This window comes from Arachis hypogaea, chromosome 18, assembly GCF_003086295.3.
Source record: "Arachis hypogaea cultivar Tifrunner chromosome 18, arahy.Tifrunner.gnm2.J5K5, whole genome shotgun sequence".
NCBI classification, from domain to species: domain Eukaryota; kingdom Viridiplantae; phylum Streptophyta; class Magnoliopsida; order Fabales; family Fabaceae; genus Arachis; species Arachis hypogaea.
The window spans coordinates 40,473,957-40,494,837 of record NC_092053.1 but is presented as its reverse complement, the minus strand read 5'-3'; the positions used below and the strand labels follow the sequence as shown (position 1 = coordinate 40,494,837).

The 20,881-nt window shown below is 40.6% G+C and overlaps 2 non-coding genes across 2 annotated transcripts; one reads left to right on the top strand and one right to left on the bottom strand.

Annotated features, from left to right (window-relative positions):
* Window positions 1-9,107: 9,107 nt before the first annotated feature.
* On the bottom strand, window positions 9,108-9,214 carry LOC112774274 (small nucleolar RNA R71). Its single transcript, XR_003188769.1, has one exon. It is a non-coding gene; the product is annotated as a small nucleolar RNA R71 (small nucleolar RNA).
* A 10,594-nt stretch (window positions 9,215-19,808) lies between these two features.
* LOC112774591 (small nucleolar RNA R71) lies at window positions 19,809-19,912 on the top strand. Its single transcript, XR_003189071.1, has one exon. It is a non-coding gene; the product is annotated as a small nucleolar RNA R71 (small nucleolar RNA).
* Window positions 19,913-20,881: the final 969 nt, after the last annotated feature.

The following is a 20,881-nucleotide window of genomic DNA, read 5'->3' as shown; positions in this document are numbered from 1 at the left end:
TCCTCAAAATTGTCCTCAGATTCTCCTTCAGATTCTTCTTCTCCCAGTACTCTCTTCCCTCTTGCTTCCCTTCTAAGTCTATGAAGGGTCCTCTCTGGTTCAGTATATGGAGGAGTTGATGTCTCTCCTCTCCTACCTGTCATACAAGAACACAGCACAGGCAACAAACAAGTGAAATACTCTTGGTTAATGGAAGAGTATGGTTAGAGCAGTTGAGGAATTAATTCAAACAGTTAGTGAGTCAGTGAGTTAGTTGCTTGAATTTAAAGGCATAAAGAAAGAAAACGTGTAACAGAGTGCAGAAATTAAAAATTCAACAAGTAACTTGAACTGAATTAACAAAGCAAGAAAAATGCTCAATCTAGTTAACTTCCAATTTGAGAATTGTCAATCGAAAACCAATCCCCGGCAACGGCGCCATAAACTTGATGCGCATAAACTTGTTATGCTACGATTTAGGAAATTGCACGATCGGCAAAATTCCTTCCGGCAAGTGCACCGGTTATCGTCAAGTAAAAACTCACAATAGAGTGAGGTCGAATCCCACAAGGATTGGTTGAGTGAGCAATTCGGATTAGAAGTATGTTCTAGTTGAGCGGAATCAAGATTTAGATGAGATTTGCGGAATGTAAAATTGGCGGGAAACGTAAATGGCAAGAAATTGAAATGGCGGAATCTTAAATTGCATGAATTAAAGAGCAGAAGCTAAATTGCTGAAATTAAAAGGGAATGGGGGTGATTGCATGAATTGAGTTGCAGAATGTAAAGAGAAAGTGGAAATCAGAGATGGGGAATTCATTGGGTTATAGGAGATATTGAGATCTCCGAATCAAAACATGTTTATCTCTTCCTCAACCAATGCGTTCATTGAATTTTGCTTGGCAATCTTATATGATTGGATCCCAATCCCTTGGCTCACCAATTCTCTCTAAAAACAAACAAATTCCCAATCCCTTGGTTTAAATGTTCATAAGAAGAGATGATGCTCGATCACTGATTATACCACACAGTTTCATGAACCACAATTTGGTAGGATTACATGTCACAATATCCATCCAAACCCCAATCCAATTCACTGTGAGAAAGCTTCTCTAGCATGAATCCTCCATTCCTTTCCCAAGGTTCCGAAGGATTCCAATTATGGGTAGTTTCTTTCCCAAGACAACTACCCAATGGAATTAGATCGAGAAGCTTTCTAACAAAATTCAAGAGAAAAGATTGAAGAAGAAGATAAACTATTATTGATTCATTGAATTACAATAGAGCTCCCTAACCCAATGAAAGGGGGTTTAGTGAGTCATAGCTCTGAATTCAATTACAAAGGTATGAAAACTAGCAAAATGAAAAGTTCAAAGTCCTTCCTAACTTAAATTCTATCCTATTTATACACTTTCTATATTGAGCTTCTGTTGTGTTTCTTGGGCTTTGAGGCCTCTCCCTGCTTTCCTTTTGCTTTGGGTTTATGATTCATAATCTTGATGAGGCTGCTGATCCACATTCTGTAACATTCATTGAGCCAACTTAGTGATAATCAAGTAATGACACATGACTCAACAAATTGAAATTCCAGACTCATCAATCCTTCAGGCCCAATCCCATAAACCATGATATTCAATTGGGTTTCATACCAGAGTAAGTTTAAGTTAATGTTTGTGCTCAAAAGCTAACTTAAACTGCAATATTTTTGGCCCAGAAACCTTTTCCAATAGTGGCGTTTAAGTTGCAGTTTAAGCTTAAACTGCAGCTTAAACGCCAGACACTTCCAGTGATGCCTTTTGTGGAAGCACATTTAAGCTTCAGTTTAAGGTTAAACTGAAGCTTAAACGTGGAAATGGAAGAAGGCAGCCCTGGAGGGTAAAGTAGTCGAACACGTTTAAGCTTCAGTTTAAGGTTAAACTGAAGCTTAAACGTGGAGATAGGAAAGGCAGCCCTGGAGGTCGAACACGTTTAAGCTCCAGTTTAAGGTTAAACTGGAGCTTAAACGTGGGACTAGAGAAAGCCATCCTGGAGGTCAAACACGTTTAAGCTCCAGTTTAAGGTTAAACTGGAGCTTAAACGTGGAAGGGGAGAAAGGTAGCCCTGGAGGTGTCGAACACGTTTAAGCTCCAGTTTAAGGTTAAACTGGAGCTTAAACGTGGAAGGGGAGAAAGGTAGCCCTGGAGGTGTCGAACACGTTTAAGCTCCAGTTTAAGGTTAAACTGGAGCTTAAACGTGGAAATGGAGAAAGCAACCCTGGAGGAGAAAACTTGGTCGAACACGTTTAAGCTCCAGTTTAAGGTCAAACTGGAGCTTAAACGTGGAAATGGCTCCCTGGTGCATTTCCCATTTCTGGCGTTTAACTTCCAGTTTAAGGTTAAACTGGAGGTTAAACGCCACTTCCTTCCTTTCCTCAGCTTTCATGATTTTGGCGTTTAAGCTCCAGTTTAAGCTTAAACTGGAACTTAAACTCCACATGTGATATTCAAGCTTCCTTTATTGATTTTTTGCTTCCTTGCCTAGCCTCTTCTTCCCTGAAATCATCCAAACAACTGCATCAAAGTCTTGCAAAATTTCATGAGAAATCTTTCATTCATAGCATTCAAGGAATATAACTAAAAACTCATGGAATTTGCATCAAAATCTTCATGTTTGAATGATTTAAGACAAGCATGACTATTTGGCCCAAATGATTACTTAAGGCTCAAGAAAATGCATAAAACAACTAAAAATAACAGAAAAATGCTAGTGAAACTAGCCTAAGATGCCTTGGCATCAGGAGGCCATAACCAAACTCTAAGTTTGGTGTTGGGAGGTTCCAACCTTGCTCTGATTATCTGTGAGGCTCCATGGGAGCTCACTGTCAAGCTATTGACATTAAAGAAGCGCTTGTTGGGAGGCAACCCAATGTTATTTAATCATATCTATTTTATTTTCTTTTTGTTATTTCGTGATTTATTAGGTTGATGATCATGTGAAGTCACAAAAACTATTGAAAAATCAAAAACAGAATGAAAAACAGCATTAAAAATAGCACACCCTGGAGGAGAGTAGTATAGCGTTTAACGCCAGAAACAAGCACCAAGCTGGCGTTTAACGCCAGAAACAAGCATCTGCCTGGCGTTAAACGCCAGAAATAGGCTACATTTGGGCGTTTAACGCCAGAAACAAGCAGCAGTCTGGCGTTAAACGCCAGGATTGCACAGCAAGGGCGTTTTACACGCCTAATTGGAGCAAGGATGTTAAGTCCTTGACCCCACTTGATCTGTGGACCCCACAAGATCCCCACCTACCTCACCATTCCAATTCAAACGATTTTTCTCCCATACCCACCCATTCACACTTCTCCTTCTACTCCCTTCTATCTTTTTGTGCTCGAGGACGAGCAAACCTTTTAAGTTTAGTATGGAAAAAAGCGTTGCTTTTTGTTTTTCCATAACCATTTATGGCACCTAGGCTGGAGAGACCTCTAGAAAGAGAAAAAGAAAGGCAGTTGCTTCCACCTCCGAGTCATAAGAGATGGAGAGGTTCATCTCAAGGGTCCATAGTTCAGTGGTAGAGCATTTGACTGCAGATCAAAGAGCTATGAGGGAGGAGTAACAAAGACAAGGAAGAAACATAGAGGAGCTCAAGAGCACCATTGGTTCTTCAAGAAGAGGAAGATGCCGCCCTCATTAAGGTGGACCCATTCCTTAATCTCCTTGTTCTTATTTTCCTGTTTTTCGTTTACTATGCTTCATGTTTAATTATGTTTGTGTCTTTACTATATGATCACTAGTATCTAAGTGTCTATGTCTTAAAGATATGAATGTCCTATGAATCCATCACCTTTCTTAAATGAAAATTGTTTTCTGAAAAAGAAAAAGAAGTACATGAATTTCAAATTTTAAAATAGTTTAATTATTTTGATGTGGTGGCAATACTTTTTGTTTTCTGAATGAATGCTTGAACAGTGCATATGTCTTTTGAATTTGTTGTTTATGAATGTTAAAATTGTTGGCTCTTGAAGGAATGATGAAAAAGGAGAAATGTTATTTGATAATCTGAAAAATCATAAAAATGATTCTTGAAGCAAGAAAAAGCAGTGAAGAACAAAGCTTGCAAAAAAGAAAAAAAAAGAAAAAAGAGAGAGCAAGAAAAAGAAAAAGCAAGCAGAAAATGCCAAAAGCTCTTTAAACCAAAAGGCAAGAGCAAAAAGCCAATAGCCCTTAAAACCAAAAGGCAAGGGTAATAAAAAAGATCCAAGGCTTTGAGCATCAGTGGATAGGAGGGCCTAAAGGAATAAAATCCTGGCCTAAGCGGCTAAACCAAGCTGTCCCTAACCATGTGCTTGTGGCGTGAAGGTGTCAAGTGAAAACTTGAGACTGAGTAGTTAAAGTCGAGGTCCAAAGCAAAAACAGAGTGTGCTTAAGAACCCTGGACACCTCTAATTGGGGACTTTAGCAAAGCTGAGTCACAATCTGAAAAGGTTCACCCAGTTATGTGTCTGTGGCATGTATATATTCGGTGGTAATACTGGAAAACAGAGTGCTTAGGGTCATGGCCAAGACTCATAAAGTAGCTGTGTTCAAGAATCAACATACTGAACTAGGAGAATCAATAACACTATCTGAATTCTGAGTTCCTATAGATACCAATCATTCTGAATTTCAAAAGATAAAGTGAGATACCAAAACTGTTCAGAAGCAAAAAGCTAATAGCCCCGCTCATCTAACTAAGACTGATCTTCATAGATGTTTTTGGAATTCATTGTATATTCTCTTCTTTTTATCCTACTTTGTTTTTAGTTGCTTGGGGACAAGCAACAATTTAAGTTTGGTGTTGTGATGAGTGGATAATTTATACGCTTTTTGGCATTGTTTTTAGGTAGTTTTTAATATGTTTTAGTCACTTTTTATTATATTTTTATTAGTTTCTAAATAAAAATCACATTTCTGGACTTTGCTATGAGTTTGTGTGTTTTTCTGTAATTTTAGGTATTTTCTGGCTGAAATTGAGGGAGCTGAGCAAACATCTGATTCAGGCTGAAAAAGGACTGCTGATGCTGTTGGATTCTGACCTCTCTATACTCGGAATGGATTTTCTGGAGCTACAGGAGTCCAATTGGCGCGCTTCCAATTGGGTTGGAAAGTAGACATCCAGGGCTTTCCATAAATATATATAGTCCATACTTTGCTCAAGGATATTTGACGTAAACTGGCGTTCAACGCCAATTCCATGTTGCAGTCTGGCGTTCAGCGCTAGAAACAAGTTACAAGTTGGAGTTCAACGCCAGAAACAGGTTACAACCTGCGTTCAACTCCAGAAACAGCCTAGGCACGTGAGAAGCTTAAGTCTCAGCCCCAGCACACACCAAGTGGGCCCCAGAAGTGGATTTTTGCACTATCCATCTTAGTTTACTCATTTTCTGTAAACCTAGGTTACTAGTTTAGTATTTAAACAACTTTTAGAGGCTTATTTTGCACCTCATGACATTTTAGATCTGAACTTTGTACTCTTTGACGGCATGAGTCTTTAAAATCCATTGTTGGGGGTGAGGAGCTCTGTTGTGTCTCGATGAATTAATGCAATTACTTCTGTTTTCCATTCAAACACGCTTGTTCCTATCTAAGATGTTCATTCGCGCTTCACTATGAAGAAGGTGATGATCCGTGACACTCATCACCTTCCTCAATCCATGAAGGTGTGCCTGACAACCACCTCCGTTCTACATCATATTGAATGAGTATCTCTTAGATTTCTTAATCAGAATCTTCGTGGTATGATGCCAGGGCATTTTGGGCAGTTTCACTGACCTTTTCTTTACTGTTTTTAGGGTAGTTTCATGCATTTCCTTAGGAAATAAGCTAGTTTTGGGTAGATATTCACTTACATCTTGATTCAAGCATACATTGTGCACTTTACATGATTTCATGAGGATTTTGCATGAATTTAAGGACAAATTGGATGTTGCAATTCCCATGACTTGGACTAGAACTTTGATGCACTTTATTGCTTGATTTCAGGACAAAGGAAGCAAAGAAGAACCATATTAGTAGCTACGTTAGTTACACTAACGTTAACTCTAACGTGGAATGGGAGTAACTTGCAAAGTTAATGAGAAAAGTGATTACCAATAACGCTCTTGAACCAATCATTGCCCACGTTAAGAGTCACGTTAACGAAGTTAACGTGAACTCTAACGTGGAAGTAAAGAAATGGAGCCAACGTTAGTGACACTTAACATTATCACTAACGTTGGACCAAGATCATGAGTGGCCACGTTAGAGTCCACGTTAACTTAGTTAACGTGGCCTCTAACGTTAAGAAGAAAAAGGGGAAGCCAACGTTAGTGACATTCAACATTGTCACTAACGTTAGCCAAGTCACACAAAGCCACGTTAACTTCCACGTTAACCTAGTTAACGTGGAAGCTAACGTGAAGAGACTAGGTGGTCGACAATGTTAGTGACACCAAACATTGTCACTAACATTAGGATGAACACACACTATCCCCAAGAAGCCACGTTAACTCCAACGTTAACCTAGCTAACATGGAAGTTAACGTGAAGAAGGGAGGTGACGCCAACGTTAGTGACACCCAACATTGTCACTAACGTTGGAAGAAGCCCACACATGCCACCATGAGCCACGTTAATTCCCACGTTAACTTAGTTAACGTGGAAGCTAACGTGGATAAGGGAATGTTGAGCCAACGTTAGTGACACTCAACTTTGTCACTAACGTTGGAGATGGCTAGCATGGCCACGTTAGAAGCCACGTTAACCTAGTTAACGTGGACTCTAACGTGGAGCTAAGGGACACATTGGAACGTTAGTGACAATGTTAAGTGTCACTAACGTTATCAAAGGTTGGCAAGCCTACGTTAAAAGAGCCATGTTAACTAAGTTAACGTGGACTCTAACGTAGAGAAGGGAGAGGCTTCTCAACGTTATTGGGAAAGTTGAGTCCCAATAACGTGCGCAAAGGACAAAGAGGCAACGTTAGTGGCAACGTTTGTGCCACTAACGTTGAGGTTAACGTGGCTCTTACTTAGGTAAGGAACGTTAGTGAAAAAGTTGAATGTCACTAACATTCTCGAACCCATATTTTCACTAAACGTTAACACCACTAACGTCCTGAGCTAAAGTCTCTGCCCACTTCACAGTTTCTCTTTGCAAATAAAGCTGAGCCCAATGAAGAAGAGAACTGCTTCAAACTCAAGATCCAAAGGCCCATACCCAAGACTTGAAGAATCAACTAGAAGAACTGAAGAGTAGTATATATAGGAGTAGCTTTGAATTATTTAGAGAGCTGGAAAATTATAGGGAGCCTCTTAGCATAGAACTACTCTCTGTATTTACTTTCTCTGCACTTCTAGTTTTCATTATGTATTCTCCATCCTTGTTTTCATTTTCCAGAGCTATGAACAACTAAACCCCTTTCATTGGGTTAGGGAGCTCTGTTGTAATTTGATGGATCAATACTAGTTTTCATTATTCTTCTTCTATCTTTTCTCTTGATTTTACTTGAAAGCTTTCGATCTTCATCCAATTGGGTAGTTATCTTGGAAAAGAAGCTATTCATACTTGGATCTCTTCTGAACCTTGAAAGAGGAATGAAGAGATCAAGCTAGAAATGCTTTCTCATGCTAGACCAAATTGGGTTTGGATGGATATGTGACTATAATCCTCTCAATACTTGGTTTGGGAAATGCATGTGGTATAATCAGTGACCATACTTCATCTCTTCTCATGAGCAATTGACCAAGGAATTGGCTATTGATCAAGATTTGAGAGATTGAATTACAAGAAATTGTAATTCAATCACTTAAGATTGCCAAGGAGATCAATGAGTGCATTGATTGAGGAAGAGATGGAAATGAAATTGATCCGGAGAATGCAACATCTCCTAAGCCCAATGAACTCCCCATTTCTGATCTTACCCAATCTCTTTAATTTCTGTTATTTACTCTTATGAGCAATTACCCCAATTCCCATTTACAATTCTGTAATTTACCTTAAGTCATTTACTTTCAGCTCTTTAATTCTAGCATTTACTTTTCTGTCAATTACCTTCCCGCCATTTTATTTTCTGCAATTCTCAACTCAAATTCTGGGTTCGCTCAACTAGAACATTCCTCTAATTAAAGTTGCTTGATCAATCAATCCTTGTGGGATTCGACCTCACTCTATTGTGAGTTTTTACTTGACGACAAATTCGGTACATTTTCCGAAGGAAATTTTTTGTGAGACAAGTTTTCCGCATCAAGTTTATGGCGCCGTTGCCGGGGATTGATTGTGCATCAACAATGATTAGATTGGAGGATAACTAGATTGAGCATTTTATTTTTGTTTGATTTAAATTTCTGTTTGAGTCATTTACTTTTTGTTTTAGTTAATCTCTTCCTTTCCCCCCTACTTTTTCTTTGTTATTTACTATTCAGCTCACTAACCCACTAACTGTTTGATATATTGCATCACTGACACTAACAGTAATTCTGACAGATATACTTTCTGCACCTATTCTCTTTACTTGTACTTGTTGGTTGTATGACAGGGAGAAGAAGTAGGGCTTCAACTTCCTTTGATTCTGAACCTGAGAGAACCTTCCTTAGACTAAGGAGGGAGGCAAGAGAAAAATGTGTAGTTGGTGCTGAAGAAGAGGAGGAACACTTTGAGGAATACTTTGAACCAAACATGGAAGAAAACATGGAAAACCATCATGAAGAAGAGGCTCACAACCATGGCAGAGGAGGTCGAGCAAATCATGCTGGGGAGGATAGAAGAGTTTTAGGCTCTTACATCAATCCAAACCCAGGAAACTGTGGAAGTAGCATTCAAAAGCCAACCATCCATGCCAACAATTTTGAACTGAAGCCACAGCTCATCACCCTTGTTCAGAACAATTGTTCGTTCGGAGGGAGTGTCCAAGAGGACCCCAATCAACATCTAACCACCTTCCTGAGAATATGTGACACAGTGAAGTCTAATGGTGTTCATCCTGATGCCTATAGACTGCTCTTATTTCCATTCTCACTCAGGGATAAGGCAGCTAAGTGGCTGGAGTCTTTCCCAAGGGAAAGCTTGACAACTTGGGAAGACGTGGTGAACAAATTCTTAGCAAGATTTTACCCTCCTCAACCAATGAATAGGCTGAGAGCTGAGGTCCAAACTTTCAGGCAACAAGATGGTGAGACTCTATATGAAGCATGGGAGAGGTTTAAAGACCTAACAAGGAGGTGCCCACCAGATATGTTCAATGAATGGATGCAGCTACACATTTTCTATGAAGGGCTCTCTTATGAGTCAAAGAAGGCCGTAGACCGTTCATCCGGAGGATCTTTGAACAAGAAGAAGACCATTGAGGAAGCCATAGATGTCATTGAAACTGTAGCAGAGAATGACTACTTCTATGCCTCCGAAAGAGGGAACACAAGAGGAGTAATAGAGCTAAACAATGTAGATGCTCTGTTGGCCCAAAACAAGCTCATTACCCAGCAACTGGCTGACCTCACCAAGAAGATGGAGAGGAACCAAGTAGCAGTAATCTCCACTCCATCAACAACCCAAGAAGGAGTGAACGAAGAAGCAGAGGATAGTCAGGAGCAAGCCAACTACATTGGGAATTCACTAGGAAAAACCATGATCCATACTTCAAGACCTACAACCCTGGATGGAGGAATCACCCAAACTTTGGGTGGGGAAATCAACAAGACCAAAGCCTTGATCAAAGACGCCCAAATCCAAACAATGCAGCCCACCAACACTTCACATCTAGACCATATCAACACACCCATAACAACACCTCCCCACATTCATATCAAGGGCAGAATAACCGCACTCAGCCTGACCTATCATCATTTGATGAAAGAATCTCAAGGATTGAGAATCTACTTGAAGGCATAAGCAAGGAGATTCAAGACAACAAGGTGTTCAAGGAGGAAGTGCGAGCCAGTTTCAAGAACCAAGGAGACACAATCAAGAGGTTGGAATCTCAAGTGGGGTATCTCTCTGAGCAAATTCCCAAACCCACAGATGGATTCCCAAGTGACACAGAGAAGAATCCAAGAGGTGAAACAAAAAAGTAAGATGGGAAGATTGCAAGATGGTCACTGTAAGTGATAAGGAGACTGAGGACAAGCCAAGCAAGCTATCAGAACAACCTGAAGATACCTCAGTAAAGAAGGAGGAAAAAGAGTACCAAGAACCAGAAATCTCAAAACAGGAGCTGCTGAGACTCAATGCACCTTTTCCCCAGCTGCTCAATGGTGCTGTGGAGAAGAGAATATACTCAAGATTTCTGGACTTGTTTGCATCTCTGCATGTGAACATACCATTCATCAAGACTATCCAACAAATGCCTGCGTACATCAAGTATATGAAGGAGCTGCTTCCCAGGAAAAGCTCACTCAAGGGAGGGCAAACTATAGTAATGAACAAGGAGTGCAGTGCCCTCATTCAACCGCATTTACCAACGAAAAGAAAAGATCCAGGGAGTTTTGATGTCCCATGTGCCATAGGGGAAACAATGTTTGATAGAGCACTCTGCGATTTGGGAGCAAGCATCAACTTAATACCCTTATCCCTGGTGCAGAGGCTGCAGATCAATGAGATATTGCCTACAGATGTAGTCATCAGGCTGGCTAACAAATCTCAAAAACAAGCAAGAGGGGTGGTGGAAAACGTGTTGTTAAAGGTGGGGAAATACTTTCTTCCCACAGACTTTGTCATCTTGGACATGGAAGAGAGTCACACTCACCCAATCATATTGGGAAGACCATTCCTAGCTACAGCCAGAGCACTCATAGACGTGGAGCGAGGGGAGCTAATATTGAGGATCCATGATGAACGACTCAGCTTTAATGTCTTCAAACCTTCACAAGAAGCAGACCAAGAAAACAAGGAACCAAGGAATGATCATAATGAGATGCTGACAGAGGAAACAAGCACTAAGGCACCACCAACACATCTGAAAACCCCACTGAATGATGAACAAGGCAAACAACAATCGTCACAGCTCAAGGAGAAGCTGGAGAAACCTAAACCACCAGAGGAATGTGAAGACAACAACAAAATTCACTTAGAAGAAGAAGTCGCCAAGAGCAGGGCAGCATCAAAAGGGACAAAGAAGAAGGTACCAAGGGGGTGGAGGAACAAGAAGATCCCTACGGAAGGCTTCTCTCCAGGAGATAAAGTGATCTCAGCTTACTTCCCAGATATCCCCCCTAATCTCCCTACTGTACCATCTCAGTTACCTAAGGTCTTCACTATCAACAGAGTTCTCTCCTTGGAACATGTAGAGATCATTGATACAACCAATGGATATAAGTCCAAGGCAAGAGGGGAGGACTTGAAGCATTATCAACCTCCCTGATGAAGGAGAAACGTCAAGCTAGTGACGCTAAAGAAGCGCTTCATGGGAGGCAACCCATATTTTATTAGCTTTTACTAGTGAATAAGTCAATATTCAGGAATTCCAACCCAAACTTGGTGAAGTCCTTATATTGCAGTATATAGTGAAGAACAAGTTTGGTGTTCAAAGCGTACCAAGAAAGCATGAATGCAACAGAGAGCATGCTAGTCTTGGAGCTTTGAACAGAACTTTTCATCACAGTGCTCCAAACTAAGTTTGGTGTCACCCCATGGTGCCACCAATGTGCATATAAGGATACACAGTTAGTTCGTTGGTTGGAGTTCATGAATAAGAAAAATCTTTTCTTCTCTTTATCATTCTAGTTGAAAAGTTTAAAAATTTTTATGATATTGATTTTTCTTATTTTATCTTTTATAGGGAAAAGAAAAGAAGCATTGAAAGAGATAGATTGGACAGTTAAAGGAAGAAGGTTCGGACACCACAAAAGGAAGGACTATACACTTGTTCTAAAAAGGGAAGTCATTGGAAAATGTATCCATGCAACATTGAAAAAAATGGGACCCTTGGAGACCGAGCAATCTTGATGCGGGGAAAACTTGTCTCTCAACAAATCTTCCTTCGGCAAGTGTACCGAAGTTGTTGTCAAGTAAAAACTCACAATAGAGTGAGGTCGAATCCCACAGGGATTGATTGATCAAGCAACTTTAATTAGAAGAATGTTCTAGTTAAGCGAATCCAGAAATTGGGTTGAGAGTTGTAGAAAATAAAATGGCGGGAATGTAAATAACAGAAAAGTAAATGCTAGAATTAAAGGACTGGAAGTAAATGACTGAAAATAAATTGCAGAATTGTAAATGGGAATGGGGGATTTGCTCATAAAAGTAAATGGCAGAAATTAAAGAGAATGGGTAAGATTAGAGATGGGGAGTTCATTGGGCTTAGGAGATGTTGCAATTCTCCGGATCAAGTTCATTTTCATCTCTTCCTCAATCAATGCACTCATTGATCTCCTTGGCAATCTTAAGTGATTGAATTGTAATTCCTTGCAATTCAATCTCTCAAATCTTGATCAATAGCCAATTCCTTGGTCAATTGCTCATGAGAAGAGATGAAGTATGGTCACTGATTATACCACATGCATTTCCCAAACCAAGTATTGAGAGGGTTACAGTCACATACCCATCCAAACCCAATTTGGTCCAGCATGAGAAAGCATTTGTAGCTTGATCTCTTCATTCCTCTTCCAAGGTTCAAAAGAGATCCAAGTTTGAATAGCTTCTCTTCCAAGATAACTACTCAATTGGATGAAGATCGAAAGCTTTCAAGTAAAATCAAGAGGAAAGATAGAAGAAGAACAATGAAAATTAGTATTGATCCATCAAATTATAACAGAGCTCCCTAACCCAATGAAAGGGGTTTAGTTGTTCATAGCTCTTGAAAATGAAAACAAAGATGGAGAATACATCATAAAACTAGAAATTGCAAAGAAAGTAAAATACAGAGAGTGGTTCTTCAGCCCCCAGAACTCCTTTACAATTCAAAGCTACTCCTATATATACTACTCTTCTCAGCTTCTAGTTCACTCTTCAAGTCTTGGGCCTTTGGATCTTGAGTTTGAAGCAGTTCCTTTCTTTATTTGGGCTTGGCTTTGCTAGCAGAGAGAAAGTGCGGAGTGGGCAGAGACTTAAGCTCAGGGTGTAAGGAGTGTTAATCATTTAGTGAAAGTCCAAGTTCGGGAACGTTAGTGACACTTAACATTGTCACTAACGTTCCAATGCACCCCTTTTGCCTCACATTAAAACCCACGTTAACTAAGTTAACGTGGCTTTTAACGTTGCCTTGTCAACCTTCGAGAACGTTAGTGACACTCAACATGTCACTAACGTTCCAGTGTGCCCCTTCTTGCTTCACGTTAAAGCTCACGTTAACTAGGTTAACGTGGCTTCTAACGTGGCCTTTGCCATCCTTCGAGAACGTTAGTGACATTCAACATTGTCACTAACGTTCCAATGTGCCCCTAGGTCTCATGTTAGAGTCCACGTTAACTAGGTTAACGTGGCTTCTAACGTGGCCATCTTTTAGCCATCCCAACGTTAGTGACAATATTGAGTGTCACTAACGTTGGCTCATCCTTCATTTCTCATCGTTAGCTTCCACGTTAACCAAGTTAACGTGGAAGTTAACGTGACTCTTGGGGGTTGTGTGGTTGCTTCAACGTTAGTGACAATATTGAGTGTCACTAACGTTGTCGACAACTCTTCATCCTCTACGTTAGTTCCCATGTTAACCAAGTTAACGTGGGAGTTAACGTGGTACTTAGCACCATAGGCCAACGTTAGTGACAATGTTGAGTGTCACTAACGTTGGCTTCTCTCCCTCCCCCTTAACGTTAGAGGCCACGTTAACTAGGTTAACGTGGCTTCTAACGTGGTCACTTATGAGTAATTGTCAATGTTAGTGACAATGTTGAGTGTCACTAACATTGGCTCAACTTCTTTTCTCCACGTTAGAGTTCACGTTAACTTGGTTAACGTGACTCTCTAACGTGGGCATTGATGGCTTTTTGAGAGTGTTATTGGCAATCACTTTTCTCATTAATCTTGCAAGTTACCTCCCCTTTTCTTGCTTCTTTTTGGTCCTGAAATCCAGCAACAAAGTGCATCAAAGCTCTAGTCCAAGTCATGAGTAATGCAACATAATATTTGTCACTAAACTTATGCAAAATCCTCATGAAATCATGTAAAATGCACAATGTATGCTTGAGTCAAGGCATAAGTGAATATTTACCCAAAACTAGCTTATTTCCTAAAGAAATGCATGAAACTAACCTAAAAACAGTAAAGAAAAGGCCAGTGAAACTGGCCAAGATGCCCTGGCATCACAACACCAAACTTAAAGCTTGCTTGTCCCTAAGCAAGTACTGGAACAAGAGAATGATGAATGGAATATCCAGAGGAATGAGTCATTCTTGTGGAAGTCATATTACTGATTTTATGGTGGTTTCATGCATAGCAACTTAGGTTCATTCCATTACTGGCTTTCAGACCTTTATCATGTCCCTAAACACTTACTTTGTTTATATCTCATGAGACTTTTATTCATTGATCCTTTTATTGTTATTTCAAGGGTTATTTGTGTTATTTAGACTAAGTGCTCTGTAAGGGGGAAACTCTTTAAGATAAGCTTTCAGCCAACACTCCCGAACCAGTTGGTTCAAGGTGCTAGGTGTTGAAGCACCCCTAAGGACTTACTCCCTCAAGTCTTTCCCCCATACATACACACCACAGGCATATAGTTTATTTATTTTCTTTTCTTGAGACCTTGGTGTCCAGCACCTCTTTGGGTTACTAAATGCTCTGTAGTGAGGGTTACTCTTGATAGTGGATTTTCAGCTGATAATCCCGGGTTAGTTAACCCAAGTTACCAAGTGATAAAGCACCCCTAAGAGCTTATTCATCCAAGTAGATCCCTCACACAGGAGCACCATAGACACTTGCCTTAAGATTAAAACCATTGATGCCTAGCCTTATTGCTTACTCTTTTTCTTTTGTTTTTCACTTCCATTGTTCTTTCCCTTTGCTCTTATTAGAATCTTGTTATTAACTTAGTCTCATGAGTATATCCAAAGTCAAGTTTTCAGGGTAGATAGTTGTCCTCCTAGCCTTGTGGTTGAACCAACTTAGCTAACTTATGACTACCCCAAAGATTCATGAATGCACTTCCACAATATGAACCCTACTCTGGTCTTTTTAAAAACATAAACATTCTCTTCTTCATTTGATAAAAAAAAGGGACAAGCTTACAAGTAAATAAGGGAATGATGCAGTGACATAAAGACCAGTGCACATAGACTCTCTTCAATACCCAAAAACTAAAAATAACATGATTTGAAAAAAAGTTTAAACATATCATGGAAGCAAGTTCTATTTCATACAAGATCTTCCTTATTTAAAACACAGAGAAAGATGGAACAATGAAGGAACTCCATCACCTTTTACTGTTGTGGGTGTCCACGCTCTTTTCCTTGCTTGTCCTCCTTGTTTCCTCTTGCATTTCCTCGCATCCGTGCCAATCTTGCTTGCTTCCAATCCTCGAGTGCCTTCCTCACTGACTCGTGACTCTCTTCCACCCTTTGTCTTTCCTTTCGTGCTAACTCATCCTTCATTTCATCATACTTGGCTATTCCTGGATGCAATATTGGCAGCTGTCCCACTAAGTAGCCGAGCCTGGCTTGAGTATTTATCTGATGTCCTGTTTGACTCATGTAAACTCCTTCTGCGAATGCCCTTTGCTCATCCAATAGTTCTGCCTGTTCTATTTGTCTTCGATGCATCTCATGTATGTGTGCCCCTTGATGTGCTTGGATGTTGATTAGCCTCTGGGTGGATTCTTGTTGCTCGTTTTGCCTTTGTTCCATCCTGTTGAATGCTTCTCCCCATTGTTGTCCTTGGCTTAGTTGCTGTTCCATCATTTGTAGTTGAAGCTCTTTCTGTGCTCCTTGGCTTTCCAAATATTGTCTAGATAACCCATCAATGGCTTCCTGTAATTGGTGCATGTCCAAGGTCTGTGGTGCTTGTCCCTCTAAGACTTGTCCTTCAACTACTGGAGGGGCTGTCCTCTTTCTTTACTTCCGTTGAGGCAGGGGGAGTGCTGCAGCATTCATCCTTCGGACCGTTATTGGAATGCCTTCCTTTATCCAAACGAGGTCCTCATCTTCAAAAACCACTCTAGCTTTCTTGCATATTCGGTAAATGGTGCTGGGGTAACCTAATGTTCCTCTTGAGTCGCTTTTCTCTGCCATTTTTCTAATTCCTTGAGCTATGATCTCATGAACTTTGATTTCTCCTCCCTTGAGTATACAATGCAACATTGTTGCTCTCTCGAGATTCACCTCCGAGTTGTTTGCAGCTGGGAGAATAGACCTCCTTACTAGCTCGAACCAACCCTTAACTTCAGGAGTGAGATCTGTTCTCTTAATGAATTTTGGTTTATTTCCCGCACCCCTTTCCCAGTCAACTCCTGGTACACAAAGGTCTAGTAAAAGCTGGTCATAATTGGGGTTGTTGTCCGATCTTGAGTGGTAACTTTCTTCTTCAAATGGTATAGACCGTAGCTTCAATGCCCTCATTACACTCATGGGACCGAAATCCACCATTGTTCCTCTCACAAAGCTTGTATATGACTCATCTTTCTTATCATACCTGACTGCATTTGCAAAAAATTCTCTTACGAGATTTGCATTCACCTTAGTGACCGGGTCAGTGAGGAGCTCCCATCTTCTCCTTTCTACCTTCTCTGTGATTTCGGGGCATTCAGTCTTCTTAACTTGAAATTCCAGCTCATAAATGATTTCCTTATCAACCATCCACCCGTATTGCAATGCATGATGCAAGCTTCTAAATCTCTTCTCATCATATGGGTGTTCTTCCATGGGTTCCTTCCCCTCCCTTCTCTTAGAACTTGAAGATGCCATGAATGATGATTTAATATGTGAAGGTGGTAAGGCCGTGGAGACTTTTGGTTGTTTAGGGTTTTATGGCAATGAGGAGAGTGAGGGGAGGAATGTTTATAATTGGATAGGGGGTGTATTGTACCGAAATGAAGAGTGGTGAAGGTGTGTGATGACAATGAAGGGTGGTATGGACAAGGGTTGTTTATATAGAGAAGTTGTGAGAGAATGGAGGGTGTAGATTGATGAAGTGGTCACTTGATGGACGGTTGGGGTTATGCATGGCTAGAAGACAAGGATCATCACTTTATGATGGGGATTGCTCGGTCTTCTAGGGGTCTTTTTTTTTTTTTCAATGTTGCATGGCAACATTTTCCAACGTATTCCCTCTTTAGAACAAGTGTGTAGCCCCTCTTCTTTAAGTGGCGAAATTTCCCCCATTGAAGTGTCCAATCAATCCCTTTTTATGCTTCTTTTCCTTTCCTATAAAGATTTGAAATAAGGGAATTAATATATAAGAAAATTAAAACTTCTACGGCTAGAATAACTTGAAAGAAAGGATTTGATTGTTTGTTTATGAATTTCAACTAACTAACTAACTATTGGTGGTTCCTTATATGCATTTTGGTGGCACCATGGGGTGACACCAAACTTAGTTTGAAGCACTGTGATGAAGGTTTTGTGTTCAAAGCTTCCAAGACTAGCATGCAACTTGGTTTGCTTTGAACACCAAACTTGTTCCTCACTATATTCTGCATATGAAGATTTTCACCAATTGTTTGCTAAGTTTGGATTGAAGCTCATAAAGATTGACTTATTCATTATCATCTGAAAGCATATAAAACATGGGTTGCCTCCCATGAAGCACTTCTTTAGCGTCACTAGCTTGACATTTTTCCTTCATCATGGTGGTTGGTAGTGCTTAAAGTCCTCCCCTCTTGCTGTGGATTTGTATCCACTGGTTGGATCAATGATCTCTACATGTTCCAGGGAAAGAATTCTGTTGATAGTGAAGACCTTGGGTAATTAAGATGGCACAGTAGGGAGATTAGGTGGAATATCTGGGAAGTAGGCTGAGACAACTCTATCCCCTGGAGAGAAGTCTTCCGTAGGGATCTTCTTGTTCCTCCATCTCCTTGGTACCTTCTTCTTTGTTTCTTTTGAGGTTGCCTTCCCCTTGGTGACCTCTTTTCTCCAAGGAGTTGTGATGCTGTCTTCACCTGCCTCTAGAGGTTTGGGTTCCTCCAACTTTTCCTTAAGCTGTGGCACTTGCTGTTTTCCTTGTTTGTCAGTTAAGGGGGTCTCAGATCGAACTGGCTGTGCGTCAGTGTTTGTTTCCTCCTTCAGTGTCTCATTATCATTTGTGCTTAGTTCCTTGTCCTCTTGATCTGTTTCTTGTGAGAGTTTGAAAATATTGAAGCTGAGTCGTTCATCATGGATTCTCAATATTAGCTCCCCTTTCTCTACATCGATAAGTGCTCTGGCCGTAGCTAGAAATGGTCTTCTCAATATGATTGGGTGAGTGTGACTTTCTTCCATGTCCAGAATGACAAAGTCTGTTGGAAGAAAGTACTTCCCAACCTTTAGCAACACATTTTTCACCACTCCTATTGCTTGCTTTTGAGTTTTGTCAGCTAGTCTAATAATGACATCTGTGGGCATTATCTCATTGATCTGCAGCCTCTTCACCAGGGATAAGGGCAGTAAGTTGATGCTGGCCCCTAAATCGCATAGTGCTCTGTCGAACATATTTTCACCTATGGCACAAGGGATATGGAAACTTCCTGGGTCTCTTCTTTTTGTAGGCAACTCAGGTTGAATAAGGGCACTACATTCCTTGTTCATCACTATAGTCTGCCCTCCCTTGAGTGAGCTTTTCCTGGGAAGAAGTTCCTTCATATATTTGATGAATGCAGGCATTTGTTGAATTGCCTTGATGAATGGTATGTTCACATGCAGAGATGCAAACAAGTCTAGGAACCTTGAGTATATTCTTTTTCCCACAGCACCATTGAGCAGTTGAGGGAATGGTGCATAGAGCTTCAGCAGCTCTTGTTGTGAGATTTCTGGTTCCTTGTGATCTCTATCCTCCTCCTTTGTTGAGTTGTCTTCAGGTTGTTTGCACATTTTGCCTTGCTTGTCTTCAATCTCTTGATCACTTGTAGTGACCATTTTGTAATCTTCCCATCTTACTTTCTTTGCTTCTCCCTTGGGGTTTTTCTCAGTGTCACTTGGGAAGCTATCAGTAGGTTTGGGAATCTTCTCAGCTAAATATCCCACCTGGAATTCCATCTTTCTAATGGTTTCTCCCTGGTTCTTAATATTGGCTCGCACCTCCTCTTTGAACACCTTATTTTCTTGAATCTCTTGGCATATTCCTTCAAGTAAGGCTTCAATCTTAGAGAGCCTGTCATCAATTGATGAGTGGTTCGGAGCAGATGTGCTGTTTTGGTTTTGATAAGTGTGTGGAGAAGTGTTGTTGTGGGGGTGTTGAGATGTCCTCTGGGTGAATTGTTGGTGAGCTGCATTGTTGTTAGAGTTGTAACGTCTTTGGTCTTGGTTTTGATCTTGCTCACTTCCCCACCCAAAGTTCGGGTGATTTCTCCATCCAGGGTTGTAAGTCTTGGAGTATAGATCATAGTTCTTCCTTGGTGAATTCCCAATGTAGTTGGCTTGCTCCTGACTTCCTTCTGCTTCTTGGTTTACTCCTTCTTGTGTTGTTGATGAAGTGGAGATTGCTGCTACTTGGTTCATCTCCATCTTCTTGGTGAGGTCAGCCAGCTACTGGGTAATGAGCTTGTTTTGGGCCAACAGAGCATCTACATTGTTTAGCTCCATCACTCCTCTTGTGTTCCTTCTTTCGGAAGCATAGAAGTAGTCGTTCTCTGCTACTGTTTCAATAACATCTATGGCTTTCTCAATGGTCTTCTTCTTGTTCAAGGACCCTCCAGATGAATGGTCTACTGCCTTCTTCGACTCGTAAGAGAGCCCTTCATAGAAAATGTGCAGCTGGACCCATTCGTTGAACATGTCAGGTGGACACCTCCTTGTTAAGTCTTTGAACCTCTCCCATGCTTCATACAGAGTCTCACCATCTTGTTGCCTGAAAGTTTGAACCTCAGCTCTCAGCCTATTGATTCGTTGAGGAGGGTAGAATCTTGCTAAGAATTTGTTCACCACATCCTCCCAAGTTGTCAAGCTCTCCCTTGGGAAGGATTCCAGCCACTTGGCTGCCTTGTCTCTGAGTGAGAAGGGAAATAAGAGCAATCTATAGGCGTCAGGATGAACACCATTAGATTTCACTGTATCACATATTCTCAAGAAGGTGGTCAAATGTTGGTTGGGATCTTCTTGAACACCTCCTCCAAACGAACAGTTGTTCTGAACAAGGGTGATGAGCTGTGGTTTAAGTTCAAAGTTGTTGGCATGGATTGTTGGCTTTTGGATGCTACTTCCTTAATTGCCTGGGTTTGGATTAATGTAAGAGCCCAAAACTCTTCTATCCTCCCCAGCATGATTTGCTCCACCTCCTCTGCCATGGTTGTGAGTCTCTCCTTCATGATGATTTTCCATGTTTTCTTCCATGTTTGGTTCAAAGTATTCCTCAAACTGTTCCTCTTCTTCTTCAGCACCAACTACTCATTTTTCTTTTGCCTCCCTCCTTAGTCTAAGGAAGGTTCTCTCTGGTTCAGAATCAAAGGAAGTTGAAGCCCCGCTTCTTCTCCCTGTCATACAACCAACAAGTACAAGCAAAGAATATAGATGCAGACAGTATTTGTGTCAGAATTGATGTTAGTTGTGGGTGATGCAATATATCAAACAGTTAGTGGATTAGCAAACAGAATTGAAAATAACAAAGAAAAACAAAAGAGTAGACGGAGAAGGGAAGAAGTTTAGCTAAAACAAAAAGTAAATCACTCAAACAAAAAAAAGAAATTCACAAAATAAAATGCTCAATCTAGTGATCTTCCAATCTAATCATTGTTGATGCACAATCAATCCCCGGCAACGGCGCCATAAACTTGATGCGGGGAAAACTTATCTCTCAACAAATCTTCCTTCGGCAAGTGTACCGAAGTTGTCGTCAAGTAAAAACTCACA